Source organism: Rattus norvegicus, chromosome 20 (assembly GCF_036323735.1).
Source record: "Rattus norvegicus strain BN/NHsdMcwi chromosome 20, GRCr8, whole genome shotgun sequence".
Classification (NCBI taxonomy): Eukaryota; Metazoa; Chordata; class Mammalia; order Rodentia; family Muridae; genus Rattus; species Rattus norvegicus.
In genome coordinates, this window is record NC_086038.1 from 14,813,321 (window position 1) to 14,826,621 (window position 13,301).

The following is a 13,301-nucleotide window of genomic DNA, read 5'->3' on the forward strand; positions in this document are numbered from 1 at the left end:
AGTAAGGGCAGTCTGCTTTCTCCTGCCTCATGCTCTACGTGGAAAATAATCGATAAACACTGATAGCTTGACAAAAATATGTCCAGAACAAAACCAAGTAAAAGCCAAAACCCAAAACATCAAAACTCAAGATGTCTTCTGTTGTCAGTACCTTTCTGATGTCACCTGCCTTTGCCCCAGTCATTGCTATGCCCTGGAATTCCGAAATATCCACAGGGAAGGGAAGACAAACCAACAGACCAGTCTGAAAGTCTTGATTATCCCACATTGTAATAGTTCCATTCTCACACGTCATTACTGTTAAAAGTGACAAACTCTGATACACATCATCAAATGCATAAACATCTTTGAATACTAGAAAGAAGGTTGACGAGCTAAGGAACCGATCACTGAGTTAAGTGGGAAAATTCCAAGGTTCTTGCACCTTCTTCTAGAGGTTACATATGGACTTGATGACAGAGTTGGGCAGAAAAGTCTCCAAGAATGTCTGGTTTCCCTACCCAAATGGCTGAGAAGAGAGCAGTACACCAAAATTTTTGGCAACAGGTAAGCCTTCTACACCCAACACAAAGAGAAAGAGTAAGTAGGGAGTTGGCTTTCCACCTCTAAAACTTAGCCCTTCTGTAGAGGATTCAGTAGCAGCCATTCAGGTTTTATAAGGTAACATGATGAATCTTTCCACATGTCCACTGTGTAGGAGAGGTCCAGATATGTGGGTCAGCAACACTCATTTGTGGGTACCCATCATTGCATCTGTGGGGATATTTCAGGATGCAAAACTGATTGCTCTCTTCAGCGTGCGCATCCCTCGCCCAATTCATGGAGGGCCTGAATGGAACACATTGTGTGAGGAACAAATCTCTAGGCTTATTTTCAAGCTGGGAAATGGGTCTCCTGCATTCAGATGGGGACTTGGACCAGAATGTACCGTCCACTTTCCCGACTCTCTAGTTCGGAAACTACAGCTCTTAGGAATGATCAGCCTCTGTAGGTGACCTGTATTTGTCTGTATGTGATTTATAATCTACCATACATCTGTCCATCCTTCAATTATCTATCTGTAATATACCTTCTATCATCCGTCGCCTACCAACTACATGGCTACCCAACTAGATAACATCCCTCTATCCATTTGATCCATCCACGCATCTATTCGTGTATTCTCATATTGGTTTTTGTTTGGGGGGGCATTATTCCTCAGTGTAGTATATCATTTTTACTGAATGTAGAACGTACAGACTCATCTTCCATTCAGCACCAGAAACAAAGGCTTTACTGAGACTGCAGATCGCACCTAACTACGTTTTTGCAGAGTTGTTCACCAAACTCGACAAGTGAGGCTACACCCAAGTACAGACAACACAGTTAGGCAGGCAGGCTTAGGCTGAGCTTCCCATCCATTGAGGCTTTGTGTCTTCATTAACGGACATATTAATTGACTGAGTGAAGTGAGAGAGCTTAATTGAGCTGAATGTTCTCCACCTCTGGAACTGAGTTACAAATGAGGTCCCTGGGTGTTAGGGAGTTCAAGATGCCTAAACCCACTCAATCCTGTGGTAACAAAGTAGCCTGAGCCAGCACTCACTGTCTCCTCCCAGAGGCTGAAGTTCTGGTGGGAAACTGAAATCCTCTGCAATGGTCAAGGAACTGGTATAAATCCCCTTGCTCATATTTCTAAAAACATCGTCACGGCTCCAGGAAAAAACAAAAGACTTTATATATTCCTGAAGATGAGTAAATTGTTCAAAGCACATATAGGATACCTCCCCCAAAAGAGTAAATTAGTCATATAAAAAGGAACCACAAAAGTCTATGGATGAGAACATTAGAAAGCCAGAGCATGGTGTATAATCATGGTACATGCAGATTCATGTGATTGAAATTCACGGAGTCACTGTGTTTGGAAACAGGGCTATGTTAAAAATGACAGAAATGGCAAAAAGAACAATGGATACTTAGTGTTTCAATTAGGACAAGTAAGGAAATAGGTAGATAAGTAGAGGTATGATGGATAGATAGATAAATGGATATAAAAGTTAAGAGGAAAGGAACAAAAGAGTGTTCTCTGAGATTATTCTTCCTTGATGCTCTTGCAATGGAGTTTTGTTCAGATTGCCCATGTTGGGCAGCTAAGAACCACTTATGACTACAGCTATATGAAAAAGAAAATATATGGAACTGTGCCAGGAACTATGCGAAGAGCTTTGGCCATGTGATCCACTTAGCCTCTGCCAGGGAAATGATGTCAACCAGATGGCTCCCCGTGACTGATTTTATCTCTGAAAATCTCTGCATCCAAAATGTGTTGGCAGTTTAGGAAACATTGGAATCTGACATCCTCTTCTGGCTTCTGAGGATACTCATACATATACAGACACACACACAAACACAGGCAAACACACACAGACACACACACACAGACATATACACACAGACACATACAAACTCAGACACACACACAGACACACACAGACAGAAGACACACACAGATACACACACAGACATACACACACACAAATAAAAAATCTATAAAAAAGTAATGTGAAAGTAAATCAACATCTAAATAGGAGCCGCTTCCTATATATGTACTGTGCTCTGTGTTTTATAAACACTAAGAAGACACAATCATAGTACCTTCTGAAGCACACAATGTGAGTGTCTCCCAATGTTGCTATCACTTTACATGGAAATTTTGCAAATTTTGTAATGAAGTATAATTATCTGACACAGTTAAACTTTATTCCTAACACTGACTTATGTATACACATACAAATTCATGTGAAATATTCAGAATCCAAACAACTCAAGTGAAGACATCTCAATAAATTTTGGGACAATGCCTAAAAGTTTTGCCACCTTCATGCCCCCAAAAATCCAAATCTTAGAATTTCAGGAGAGCATGCATCCCTTGTTTGAGGTATTGGTTAGAATGCAATGTTGTTTCATAAACTGTCACCCCGTGTTGGAGGCGGAGATTTTCAGAGATAAAATCAGTCACAAGAGGCCATCTGGTTGACTGGTTAACATCACTTCCCTTGCAGAGGCTAAGTGGATGGCACTGTCAAAACTCTGCACAGTTCCTGGTGTAAGGTGGACACTCAATATATTTTCTTCTTCATTTAGCAAACGGACTCTAGAAACACATCAAAGAAAGTGGAGGAAAGTCATTCAAACCAGACCCTTGCGAGTCTCCTCCAAGTCTTGTCAAATGTGCTCCTGTCTGCGTGAGAAATGATTTGTTTGGTAGAGGGAGCTCGGCATTGAAGCATTTAAAACTTTTTACTTCCAGTAAAGAACCCTGCAATTCAGAGTTTAACTCTGTCTGTTGCTTTCTACCTTATAGCCTGGACGTGCTTTAATCCTTGCATTGTGCACAATCACATTTATAAACCAGACATACTCTTTATTTTCTCCCGTATCTCCTTCATATTCAAGATAACACCCACACGTTTTCCTCAATTAAAAATATCCTTCTGACTCCCTGCGTTTATGCCTTAATCCATTTTAATTTTCCTTCGTTCATTTCTATTCTTCGTCACCACAATACTAACTCCCTGTCTCACATTCCTATCCTTCTTCTCACAGGGTTCTAAGAAGCCATTTTCATGTCAATTGTCCTTTTGAAAAGTGAGCTGGACCACGAGGAGACACCTGCTCCAAAGCTTCTGCCAATCAATGGCTCACCTGATTTGAAATCCAACAGGAGGAAGTTTATATTAAAACAGCAAAACCACATTCAAACTTAGAAAACAATATTCAGAGCCAATGCAGATTCGTTTACTAAATATTTACTCATTGCTGACTTTTGGAGCTGAGCTGGTCCCCGGTCTTGCTGACGCATGTTCTGTAAGTCCCAAATGAAAGTCAAAAAATGAATAGCAAGAGGTCATCGGTAACACCGCATTTTATAGGGGAAATAGCTAGCTTATCAATACCGAATGCTACACAGGAGTAGAGAAAGAATAGGAGGAAGTCTGGTAAAACCATTCTGGAAATCAGTCTGGAGGTTCCTCAGAAAATTGGACATTGAACTGCCTGAGGATCCAGCTATACCTCTCTTGGGCATATACCCAAAAGATGCCTCAACATATAAAAGAGACACGTGCTCCACTATGTTCATCGCAGCCTTATTTATAATAGCCAGAAACTGGAAAGAACCCAGATGCCCTTCAACAGAGGAATGGATACAGAAAATGTGGTACATCTACACAATGGAATATTACTCAGCTATCAAAAACAACGAGTTTATGAAATTCGTAGGCAAATGGTTGGAACTGGAAAATATCATCCTGAGTGAGCTAACCCAATCACAGAAAGACATACATGGTATGTACTCATTGATAAGTGGCTATTAGCCCAAATGCTTGAATTACCCTAGATCCCTAGAACAAAGGAAACTCAAGACGGATGATCAAAATGTGAATGCTTCACTCCTTCTTTAAATGAGGAAAAAGAATACCCTTGGCAGGGAAGGGAGAGGCAAAGATTAAAACAGAGACTGAAGGAACACCCATTCAGAGCCTGCCCCACATGTGGCCCATACATATACAGCCACCCAATTAGACAAGATGGATGAAGCAAAGAAGTGCAGGCCGACAGGAGCCGGATGTAGATCGCTCCTGAGAGACACAGCCAGAATACAGCAAATACAGAGGCGAATGCCAGCAGCAAACCACTGAACTGAGAATAGGTCCCCTGTTGAAGGAATCAGAGAAAGAACTGGAAGAGCTTGAAGGGGCTCGAGACCCCATATGAACAACAATGCCAAGCAACCAGAGCTTCCAGGGACTAAGCCACTACCTAAAGACTATACATGGACTGACCCTGGACTCTGACCCCATAGGTAGCAATGAATATCCTAGTAAGAGCACCAGTGGAAGGGGAAGCCCTGGGTCCTGCTAAGACTGAACCCCCAGTGAACTAATCTATGGGGGGAGGGCGGCAATGGGGGGAGGGTTGGGAGGGGAACACCCATAAGGAAGGGGAGGGGGGAGGGGGATGTTTGCCCGGAAACCGGGAAAGGGAATAACACTTGAAATGTATATAAGAAATACTCAAGTTAATAAAAAAAAAAAAGAATAGGAGGAAGTAAAGTACTTGTCTGTATATCTGATCTATCAATGCTTCTGCTTGATGATGACGATGGGGATGGCGGCTATAATTAAACTGAGTGATGCTGATAGTGATGATGGTGGGGATGATGATGATGATGATGATGATGATGATGATGACGACGACGACGACAACGACGACGACTACGACAGCGATGATAATATTGGTCACGATGCTAATGCCACGTAACAGTCCCTACTTGTTGAGACCATCCTTGGCCAGATGGCATATGTAGATGTTTTCTCTGTCTCTGTCCCTCTTTGTGTGCGTGCGTGTGTGTGTGTGTGTGTGTGTGTGTGTGTGTGTGTGTGTGTGTGTTCTATGGCGCTTGGAAAAGTCACACAACTTGCACATGACTACCGAGCCCTGGCAAACAGGACATATCATCACTGCCCTCTGAAAGACCCAACAAACAGCTCAAGGAGTCAGATGCATATATTTGTATCCAACCAATGAACAGAAGCTGCTGACCTGTGTGGTTGAATTAGGAAAAGTTGGGAGAAGCCGAGGAGGTGAGTGACCCTATAAGAGGACCAGCAGTCTCAATTACTCTGGACCCATGAGATCTCTCAGACATTGGACTACCAACCAGGCAGCGTACAGCAGATGATATGAGGCCCTCAACACTTGTGCAGCAGAGGACCAACGCGTCTGGGTTCAATCAGACAAGATGCACCCAACCCTCAAGAGACTGAAGGCTCCAGGGAGCTTAGAGGTCTGGTGGGGAGGGTGGGCTGGGGACATCCTCGTGGAGACAGGGGGATGGGAAGGAGGTATGGGAAGTGGACCAGTCTGTGGGTGGACTGGAGGAAGAATAAAATTTGGACTGTAAAAAAAAACTAAATTATATTAAAAATTATTGTTATTGATTATTATTATTATTATTATATTAAAGAAATGGCCTTCATATATAGTCTAGGCTAGCCTTAACTCAAGTTCCACTTGTTTCTACCTTTTGAGTTCTATGATTTATAACTCTAAGCACTAACCCAGCACACCAGGATTCATTTCATATTCCATTAGCCATTCAGCAGGCTCTTTTAAAATTTCTTTGCTGTCAATCAATTTCTGTGTATACCTCTGTCCAGGTCAGTCTGTTTATAGCCTATATCTTTTCCCCCTCTCTCTACTGTCTGTCTATAGCCTATACCCCTCTTTCCCTTCTCTCTCGCTCTCTCTCTCTCTCTCTCTCGCTCTCTCGCTCTCTCGCTCTCTCGCTCTCTCGCTCTCTCTCTGTAGCTCTATGTCTGTGTGTCCTCAATGTTAACCTTCTCTCCCAATGTCTGTGGGCCTTTCTACACTCCTGTTTATCACACCTCTCACTGTGTCTTTCAACTTATTATTGTATACCTTCCCTTCTTTCTGTGAGCATCTGAGTGTCTCAGCGTGTCTGCCTCTGTCTACTCCTAAAACGCCTCTGTGATTTTTGTCTGTCCCTCAGCTGAAACGTTGGGTTTTAAGGCAAGAGAAACCCCCGTCCAGTTCTAAAGATACTCCTCTCTCTGCATTCTGGCAGTGTGCGCAAAGTTGCAGACACCAGTCCATGAAGTGATAAAGCCAAAGAGGAAGCCACTGTCCTTGGATAAACAACTTGCATCCCCATAAGGATTCAGTGGTACAGAATCAGAAAAGGCTCATTCTGACACCTCTGGGAAGACACAGTGCAGGCATTCACTAGCTGGGTCCAGTAGAATGACGCACTTCATCCAGCCGCGCTGTTCTCCCCGATTCCGGAAACAGCGCTCCATTCTGTCTGAACCCGCCCTTTCACTGGTCATGGGAATAAGTGTCCTCTCAGAGCGGTAACGGCTCTGCACCTGCCATGGCCTGAGAACGTTTACTCTCTAAAAGCCTCATAGACGTTACACCTCCTGTCAGCTCCTTGCCCATCAAGAAACACAAGAAACAAGCTTTGAATTTTCTATTTACCAGCCTGAAGGAGAAAAGTGCTTTCTTTTTCTCTAGTTTCCCGGGATAATAACTACTTGTGCCTTTTGCATTTGTGGGATCAGTCGCTATGATCTCACATTTATGGCTGAACACGTCCTTCAAACTGCTTAGGCGAGAAGAGGAAATCAGTCCATTTGTCTGCTCAGGTAGAAACGAAACTTTGAGCAGGAGTTTTGTTGCTGTCATTGCACGCATGCACATGCACACATGCACATATGCACGCATATCATATTCACAAGTGAATACGAGAAAGCTAAAACAACTGGGTTTTAGATTATTTAACACCAACAACCCAGAGTTTCCATAAACATCCTTGTTGATAACTTTTCTGAAAGTGGCATTGCAAATGAAGCCTCTGGGAGAGCATTTAAGGGGCTTGCTGAAATTCCAAGGAAACATTACGCTCAGAATCTCAATCGTGTCTTATATAAAGAGTTCCCTGTGTGTGTGTGCACAAATGTACATGTGTACACTATACAGGAGCATGCTCTGTGTGCTCATGTAAGCATAGCTCTGGGTGCAAGCACATGTATGTATGGGTGCATTGGGGGGGGGTGAATGTTTTTGTGTCTGCATGTGTCCACCTAGCACATATGTTCTGAGCATGAGTCCTACGACTTAATGTTCAGACTGAAGCAGCTAACGTTGACCTTCACCACGCCCAGTTCTGTTATTTCAATTGATACATCCTGCCTGAAGCGGACACGAGACAAGGTGGTCAGTGCTCGCCTTCAAGATCAACCCTGAGGTAGGAAAGGGCTGCATTTTAATTTCTACATAAACCCACATTTTCTGTCACCATGTGGCTACGCTAAAGTTAATGATTGAAGTGAATATTTCTACTTAGCTCATTTTAAGGCGTTTGAGGGAATATGATCCTGCTGCAATTATTCAGAGGTGTTCGTTTGTTCTCAAACTCTACCAAGGGTCTTTATGAACTCCCACAGTTCTTTGCAGTTCCCACAGTTCTTTGCATTCAGCTCAGCATCATGGGAACAGGAAAACAATCCTCAAAGCCTTATAAGTTATCTTTAGTTTTTAGTCCTGTCTGTAACCTTATAAAGCAAGGACAGAGAGAGAGAGAGAGAGAGAGAGAGAGAGAGAGAGAGAGAGAGAGAGAGAGAGAGAGAGAGAGAGGAGAGAGGGAGGGAGAGAGAGATGGAGGAGAGAGAGAGAGAGAAGAGAGGGAGGGAGAGAGAGAGAGAGAGAGAGAGAGAGAGGAGAGAGGGAGGGAGAGAGAGAGGGAGGAGAGAGAGAGAGAGAGAGAAGAGAGGGAGGGAGAGAGAGAGAGAGAAAGGAGAGAGGGAGGGAGAGAGAGAGAGAGAGGGAGGAGAGAGAGAGAGAGAGAGAGAGAGAGAGAGAGAGAGAGCGCTGCTGCCACAAGGAAGCATGTGCCACCCAAAGGCAAGCTTTAGGTGAGAATATAGAAAGTATTTTTTGGAGAGTAACTTGCAACTGCAGCAACTGTTTCAACGATACAATTTTACACTATCATTTTACATGTAGAAAAGCACCAGGACATTACACAATGTTTCCAGTAAACTAAGGTTTCTGGGAGGAAGGTTAACTCCTTAAGAAAACTGTAAAAAAAAAAAAAGCCAAAATAAACAACAATATGACTATAACCCAAGTCTATGATTAATCAACTCACACAGAAAAGGAAAATGGAATATTTATGCAACATACACAACCTCTTCCTTAAGAAGCAACATGAGCTCATACACAACCTCTTCAACAAGAGCTCGTAAATGATGGCTCGAAAAGTAAAGGCACTTCATCCAAGACTGATAACATGAGTTCCACATTGACACTCTCATACCACAGGAAAGAATGAAAGACCAGTCCTCTAGAAGTTGTAACTTCCAAAGTTATCCTATGGAATGGGCATGCACACTCAAATGTGCACATACATTTAAAAAAAAATCAACACACATGTCATGTGACTTTAATAAGAAATGCAGTCTTTTCGTTTATGTTATTATTGCTAATAATTTAAATATACTTAAAACCATGAATTTCTAAGGCAGTATTAGGAAGGCAATAAAACGGAAACATATGCAAGGGTCTCCTGGGTTTAATTTTTGCGCTTAGCATTGGTTCATGCAGGGGTCTGTCATGTTTTAAAGGGTCCCCTTAAGTCAGATCTTCAAGTTTGCAATGCAGGCAGCAGATCTTCAAACATTATAAACTGGCCATTCCTGGGTTTTCTTTTTCTTTAATTTTACTTTCATAAAATAGTCTCATTTTTTTTTCATGAAGTAAAAGTCCTCATGATCTGGCAGTAACAGGAATAATTAACAATTCAACATGTATTTGCTTAGCATCTATTTTGTGATTTAAAAAATGGAGTTATTGCCACAGGTAAGCGAAATATTAGCTGCCTTTTTTGTTTCATTTTTAACTTAGGCTAATAACCAAAACACTGGAACTTTTGACAACGTCAGCGAAGGCACAAGCATGCTTGCCCGCCTGCTTACAAATATTGGCTTAAAGAATGCTGAAGATTCAAACTTTAGATGGGGCAGATATTAAGAAACAGAATGTTTACCTTTACGTTTATTTATCCTAAACTTGAAATCCCTGATGCTTTGTGTCACTGATTTTTTTTTTATAATTTTCCTACTTACTGCTCTCATCAATTATTAACTCACAGATCTTTGAGGTAAGAATGTCTCATGAAGATTTTATTTAAATCTCTTTACGTGCACCGTCTACAGCCAGTTCATAAGCGAGTCTCGCTCTCCAATCTCCTCAGGTCCCTTTAGCGATCAGGGTTTCCAGGTAACTTTTGGGTAAGGGCTCTAAGGATTGGCAGTTTTTGCTGAGCACCAGCTGAGGGTTGAGGAGGTCACCGCTCAATGGAATTGAACACCCATTACACTGCGCCTTTCTCTCAGAGGAGAAGGAGTCCACAGGCAGCGGAATCAAGTTACTGAAACTTGAAGATACTCAGGTGCAGATAAACTGCGGCTCTAACTCAGCCACAGGTGAACAAAATAAAAGGATCACCTAGCAAAAAACGGCAACCCTCAGAGAAAATCAACATCTTCATAACAAAAGCACCTGCCCAGAGACCAAACAAACTAGAGGCAACACTCTAGGATTAAAATTATGCCTGTTCAAAAATTATTTTCTCATCTAGAGTTAAGTAACACCACAACTTAGGTATCTGGTTTCTATTCTTGACAGATGGTCTTTTTTTTTTTTTTTTCTGCAAGCGTGACTGGAGTTAAGTTCTCAGAACACACTGCATAACTAGTCAACCCCGGTCCTGAAGATCTGGGCTAAGATTCCATTACTTTGATGGCTTTGTATGCATGGGACACATGTTAAAGTCTCGGGAGACCAAACTGGTTATTTGGGGGTCCATTTCCCCAACCAAAACATGCCTGTAAATTAAGAAAGCTGTTGAGACCATGTAGGACTACCTTTGTATGAGCAGGAAAAGGTCCACCTAGATCCAAGTGCTGTCCCCCAGACACTTCCCAAAAGTAACATAATTTCCAGTGCACTGAAGAGGACCTGGTAACATCATTCAGATCCGCAGTCCAACAGAACCCAGCAGACAGCACAGCATGGCTAATCACTCAACAATCAGCTCACTTTTAAAATAGTACCTTCAGCAATGTCACCCATAAAAGTACACACTCGTGTTTGGGCACATAAAACACAGCACGCCAGGTGTCATACTTCTAGTGAGAAATAACTAGAGAAAGTGATTTAAGCTTAAAACTAAAACCAAATGAAGCAGTTATAATTCAGAGGCATTTATACATACACTGGCATCTCTAAAAATCACAAGACCACTCAGACATCGGGGAGTAAAGAAGGCATGTGACCATGCCTGAATTCCCAGAAAGTAACTTCTTGGCCACCAGTCTGGCACTCAGTGACCAAACGTGGGAGAAAGTGATGTCACAGCTGAGGGACATCACATCCAAACAGGCTCTCGCTGTTCTGCAGAGCTCACTGCTCTCTTAAACTTAAAAAGAGTCAGGAAAAGATGGGAGCGAGGAACTTACTTGCCTCTTAGAGTTTCATCTTTAGTCCACGCGAGCCCACGCAGTAAGTCCCGGGGCTAAGATCGCTTCTGCACATCTCTTTGCAAACCACCAGCGGCTCGCTCACTTTCCTCTGAAGATGACTGATTCATTCACAAACTATGCTCTCGTTTCTGACCAAGCATTATTAGCCACGTTCGTTTCACCACGCGCAAACGCATACACACAAAACATGACTGGAAACAAATAAAACAGAATCTCTTAACGTACTAACCGAGGAAGTATCCTATCTGCCCCCTCCATGTTCGGAGGTGCTTGCCAACTGCCTCAGGTACCAGGAGAAACTAACCCCAAGCTGCTAGCAGGGATCCGCAGGCCCTCTATCTGTGGCTATTAACTCAGCTGGCTGGAAAGCAATTAGCTCTCTCTCTCCTCCAGCTTATCCAGGAGACAGTTGGATGTGCTAAGCCACAAGGAGGCTGCCTGAATGCTTTTGCACCAATTAGGAGCAGGTGCCACAGCCCCGAAGACAAATTGACATCCCACTGTTCATGCTGCTGAAGGCTTTTATTGTGCAATGTCCCCTCAGCCCGTCTGGTGGGGGCTCTCTGCTCTTTTGTGCGGTTGTACTGTTTCAATTAAACCGGATTACAAAGTTCGCCGCTTAGGCTCCTGTGACAATATTATTGACCAGGTAAAATAATGTCTTGAGCTCTATTCGCCATTCCCCCTCTCTTTCTCGCTGACCTGTTTTCCCCCTTTTAGCCAATTTATCTACACAAATACAACTTCTACAACCAATGCCTTCATATCTGCGGCTCGTTGGGGAGCAGGGGTGGTGCAGAACCCTCCTGCATTGATTTTGAGACTAAAGTAAACAAAGGGGTGCTAAGCTGAAAACATGAAGTTGGGTATATTTCTTTAATATTGTTACTGGCACCTTCGCCGTGATTTAGATTTTCATATACTTGTGAAAGTTAGTTATGGTGCGTTCTAACCAGACTCACACTTTGAGTACATTTATACTACAAAAGTTTATACAAGTCACATTAAATCTTGCCAATATATTTCAGAAGATATCGTACTAGTGGGCAGAGTAAGGCCAAACATTCTAATTCCTCTGTTGCAGTCCCGAAAATACCCAGCCCCGCCCCCATGCTCAGCAAACCTTTAATCCTCCCTCCCCCACCCCCACTTGGCTCCCAGGTGAATTCCCATGTGCTAACTGGGACTGTCACCAATATTTGACCTAGAGAAACCAGACATTTGGTCACATCCCCAAGGAAAAATAACACAAGCGTTACTAAGAGTTTGAGAAGAGTCATTAGACTGGACTTTCACTAGTGAGAAGCACATTTACTGAGACCATTGGACAAACAGCTGCGATAATAAGAACTTCCAACTGTAACTTTGTATTAATGAAAACAGTCACCCTCGCTCATGGTAAAATTCAATTACAACTTCCATGACGCATCGAAAATTCAGCCACAACACAGAAAAATCCCATCTCTTTCTTGTCTTCCAAGAGAAATTCGATTATCAATTGGATGGTTTCATAAAGTTGCTGATTTTAACTTCTTTTCTGTTTTTAATAAAAAAGAAATGACTACGTCGCTGTGTTTAGATACTAGCAAAAATATTTTCTGTCAAAAGTTGGCAAACCGTAGTATCATGCAGAGTTTAAAAGGGAATTTGAGACAGTTTAAAAACCTATCAGGAAAGGGTAGGGGCAGCGTCTGAGAAAATTAAATAACGTATCAACCAAGGTGATACTCTACTATGATGATAAATTCTGTTAAAGAACCAGTGTAGAATATTCTAGACTTATTCCCACTCCCCTCCTTCTCCACCTCAATCCATCTCTCCCTCTTCTTATAGCCCCATTGAATTCAAATCCATCTACTCTTAGAAAGCCATGATTTCATTTCTTCAATACGTTTATATTTGAATTAACATAAATATTTCATGATATGCCTGTGAAAATATATAGCATACATGCATCAACTTTAATTATCTTTTAAATGTATCTGTTTTGGTATTTCCTTTTTTAGCTTTGATTTTTATTACTTTTATTTATGTGCTTCTTTATTTATTCGATGTGTGTGCATGCATGTGTGCAAGGTGTGTGTGTCTGTGTATGTATGTGTGTGTCTGTGTGTGTGTGTTTGTCTGTGTGTCTGTGTGTATGTGTGTTTGTGTCTGTGTGTCTGTGTGTGTCTGTGTGTGTGTGTTTGTGTG

At 42.3% G+C, this 13,301-nt stretch overlaps 1 protein-coding gene across 6 annotated transcripts in view; it reads right to left on the minus strand.

Annotated features, from left to right (window-relative positions):
* Pcdh15 (protocadherin related 15) overlaps positions 1–13,301 on the minus strand; it is a 1,498,824-nt gene that overhangs the window by 816,938 nt on the left and 668,585 nt on the right. The window contains exon 1 of one of the 6 annotated variants that reach the window (XM_063279551.1): positions 11,338–12,173. The exons of 3 other annotated variants lie outside the window; for them this stretch is intronic. The gene's annotated coding sequence lies outside the window, so the exon portion shown is untranslated. Of the gene's footprint in view, positions 1–11,084; positions 12,174–13,301 lie in introns of those variants that run through there. 2 more of the 6 variants (XM_063279550.1, NM_001271377.2) reach the window with 2 other exon arrangements.